This window comes from Frankliniella occidentalis, unplaced genomic scaffold, assembly GCF_000697945.3.
Source record: "Frankliniella occidentalis isolate FOCC.00 unplaced genomic scaffold, Focc_3.1 Scaffold38, whole genome shotgun sequence".
Taxonomy (NCBI): domain Eukaryota; kingdom Metazoa; phylum Arthropoda; class Insecta; order Thysanoptera; family Thripidae; genus Frankliniella; species Frankliniella occidentalis.
This window is the reverse complement of record NW_026267168.1, coordinates 27,332-31,125: the sequence shown is the minus strand read 5'-3', so window position 1 is coordinate 31,125 and position 3,794 is coordinate 27,332. Positions and strand designations below refer to the sequence as shown.

General features: G+C 58.4%; 1 protein-coding gene across 1 annotated transcript in view; it reads left to right on the top strand.

Annotated features, from left to right (window-relative positions):
- The window catches only part of LOC127749197 (uncharacterized), a gene marked incomplete at its 3' end in the record, with an annotated part of 32,674 nt that overhangs the window by 3,606 nt on the left and 25,274 nt on the right, over positions 1–3,794 (top strand). The window contains exon 2 of the mRNA XM_052266414.1: positions 525–564. The remainder of the gene's footprint in view (positions 1–524; positions 565–3,794) is intronic.

Here is a 3,794-nt window from a genome sequence, read left to right as displayed (position 1 = left end):
TGCTGTGCTCCGCAGGTTTCCAGTGGCCTGACCATTGTGCCTTATACCCTCGCGCGCGAGTCGCCCGCGCAGTTTAAAAGCCGCTCGTCCAGTCTGCGCCCGGCGACTCACACCACCCGATCCAGCCGGCGACACAAGAAACGGCAGCTAGTGGACACTGTGTATGCGATTTAAAACCCCCGACCTGTATGGCCTCGCGGCCCGCGCGTTAGAGTAGTAAACGAGACCCGACTTTGATTGCACTATAAGCGATGCAGACGCACTTGGCATAAAGCGTCATCCTGTCACGTGTTTTGTAATGTGTTGGCGAAGGATTACCCACATGCGCATATCTCTTTGCTCTTCTGTCTGTATTGTTGAGCACAGTTCAACTCTTTGTCTGTCTGTCTGAACGTGTGTCTCTGTCTCTGTCCATCGTTGGCTGCCCTTTCCGGCTTGGCCCGGCGCGTCGGCGGCGGCGGGCCCCGGCTATCCGCCGCGGCTATCGTTCAGTGACATTATTTTCGTTTCGTTTTCTGTTTCAGGTAAGTCCGTGCGATTGTGGGAATCTCCCGGGCGCATCCGGTGAGTGTGCGTGTGTGTGTGTGCGTGCGAGTGTGTCTGGCCGTCAGCGCCATGGGCGGGGGCCCGCCGCCTGCCTGGCGGCCTGGCGGCCCTGACGCGGCCCCGGCGCGGCCTGCTGGCAGCCGATAGCCGCGCGGCCGCCTGGTGATTGTCACCCTATCACCCGTCGCGCGGTGGGTGACGCGTTGCCCGCCGCGGGTGATATGGTTGATGTGGGTGATGTCTGCACCGGCAGGGGCCCCGCATAGATAGTCGTCTCTTTCTTGTGAGAAGGTGAGTCGCGCGTTTTGTGTTCGGCTAGGGCCGGGCCGCGGCGGCGGGGCGCGGGACTGACCGTATCCGCGCGGACAATGACCTGTCGTTATCTGTAGTAAGCGGGGAAGATCCGATGCGGAAATTTGTTATTTTCCCTCGGCGTTCCGTATCTACTACACACGCCACCGCGACTTCTATTATTGGGCGACTGATTTGTGTGCGTCTGGTCGACGCGGAGGTGCGTAGCCGGGAGGTCATCGTCACGGAGGCCGCCGTCGAGGCAACTCTCTTTCAACTGAAAAGTTGGAGCAAACCATCGTATGGTTTCTTAATGCCGCCGGTATGGTAAAAACTGTATTTTTAGTTGATACACACCTGTGCTGTTGTTTCCTCGGCCATATTACATGGTTTTGCCTTGAACCATTCGATGGCTGCTGCAGTTTTTCATTTTTCTGGGAGTCCTGGCCTGGCTCTATCCTAGTGTTTTAAAGACGGCCAAAATTACGCACTTCTTTTAAGTCAGAATGTATTTCTTTTGGGTGTTATCGAGTGTTATTTATCCCTAAAACTGGTTGTTTGACTTGATTAGGAAAGTAAGCAGTGTCATATTGTTCACAAACAAAACTAACGTTAAATTTTAGTGATGTACATCATGCTCGCAAAGAAGTGAGGCGTATTTTTTTAAATCTCTTGCTCAACATACGTTTCACCGCTCTATGCGCTTTCCCCTTGCACTCTGTCGCGCGTCGCGTCGCGCCGGAACGCCACCAGTCCTGTCGCCCCGTGTCGCCCGCCCGGAGACTGTCCCGCGAGAGCCGCATCAGATCTGGCTGGATCTGGACTCGGAGTCCGGTCGCAGCTGCGCGGCACGCTGACGTGGTTGGCGCAGCAGAGGGCAGTGTTCGATATAGGGTAGCCCCCTGTGGAGGTTATACACTAATGAGAAATCCATCTTTCGGCTTAGTAATTGTTTGGTACATAAAAAATCAATTCAGAGTGTGGTTTTCCCTATAAAATAAATTGTTGTGGGCCGTTATGGTGGACCGCTAGGATAAAGTGGCTCTGCCTCCGTGACAACCGTTTAGGGAGTTGCGCGTGCACCGCGAACTGCATCGGGTATTCTGGTGTGAACTTTTCTACAAACTAATTTGTCATTTATTCTTATTTTTTCACCGATTCGCAACCGCACGGTGCATCCTCCTTATTGCAGGTGTTTGACACTGTGTTTTATGTAGGCCGCCGAGCCGACCACCACCGCACGCCTCTCCCTGCGGGACGCTGTTCACCTGAGCACGGCCCCGCCCCGCCCCGCCACCGAGCCCACCTCGCCCGTCCCCGCCCGTATTTTGGGGGGAAGTGTAAAGGTGAATAAGTAATGGGCCGGGGGACGGCCTTATCGCGATATCGTATCGGCCGTTCGGCGGGGGCCCCGTACAGAGAGATCCGCTTCACCCCGTTAGACCTAATGCGTTGGGCTCAAACGATATCGCGCCGCCTCCTCGGCGTTATAGCGCGCCCTCGCCTCGTTAAACGGAGAGTAAGTCGGCCTCACGAGTCTTACGAGAAAAAGTTTCAACTGCAGCGAAAATAGGTGAAGCAGGCCGTTCTTCGTGTTCTTTTCATTTTCACGCCGATAACAACAACATTTTCTTTGCCTTTGCACTGGACGTTTCGACGATCACGTTGTGCCTTAACTTTCCGTCCAAGGGACGGTCGTTCTCCATAAGTGCGTCAATCTTTAGGTGTCTGGATTTGGCGAAGAAAATTTTCTTTCCCCTGAAAATTGGAGCACATGGCGTAAAACGCACGCATGAAACTGCACTTGGTCGCACGCACAGTCGTATTCGCCGTGTCCCTGCTGTCGAGGTGCGCCGGCCTGCTGGGGGGGAACTGGGTGGTGGGAGAGAGAGGGGGCAGCAGTGGAGAAGCAGAAGGGCGTCTGGATGCACGATGTGGTCGATGAGATCTGCGCGCGACAACTCTTAGCGTCGGCCCGCCGCACAGCACTGCTGGGCCCCGAACAATGGCGGCGGGTATGTCGATTCGCCGATTTGTTTGGTCGTACGAATAGCGTCAATTTGTGTCTCCGTGTGGGGCCTGGGAAAAGGAGAGGAGGGGGGGAGAGGGTTCGGCCTCGGTGCGCCGCCGCCGTGCTGCAGCCGGCCGGCCGGCCCCGGCGAGCGCGGCGGCGGCGCAACCGAGGCGCACTCACATTGCGGATTAAAGATATTGGCCTGGCGAAAAGTGAACTGATTAAAGGAAGGGAGCGAGCGGAGCGGGCGAGCACCACGGCAGTGGCCTCCAGCCAGTGCCTCAGGCCAGCCTCAGGCCAGCCTCCAGCCAGCCTCGGGGCGGTCCTAATGCGGCGATGTGTATCGCCGAGTGATGCTCCTGCGGCCGCCGGCCCCGCGCTCTCCCCCCGGTGACACCGCCGCCCGGCCCGGCGGCCTCTCCGCGCGGCTCGGCGGGCAAGTGCCTTGCGCCTCTACTCTCTACACGGCTGCCAGCGAGGAGAAGGCCATCCTCCTCCCCGCAGCACCCGGCCGTACCTATGGAGGCGCCGTCACTCATATCCCAGCCGGCACCCGGTCCCACTCAACCTCGGCGAAAAACGACTGCGGGACCAGCGACGTCAAGTCAGGCTGGACGTTCCCCTCCCTCTCTCGCTCTCCTCCTTCGCTCGCTCTCTCTCTCCCTCTCTCTCTCTCTCGCTCCCGCGGCCGGCCCCGCCGCACCCCGTTCTGCGCGCGATAAGGCGCATACTTTTCTCCGTTCGCCACGCCACTTTGCGTGCGGGCGAGAGGCTCATGGAGAGGCTGCGCCGCGCGTCGTGCTGTTTGATTGCGCCCCGGAGTGACATCCTGCTGGAGGAGAGTCGGGTCGGGATCTCCAGCAAGCGGCGGGCGGCTGCAGGAGATCCTGCTGGAGGAGAGTCGGGATCTCCAGCGAGCGGCGGGTGGCTGCAGGAGATCCTG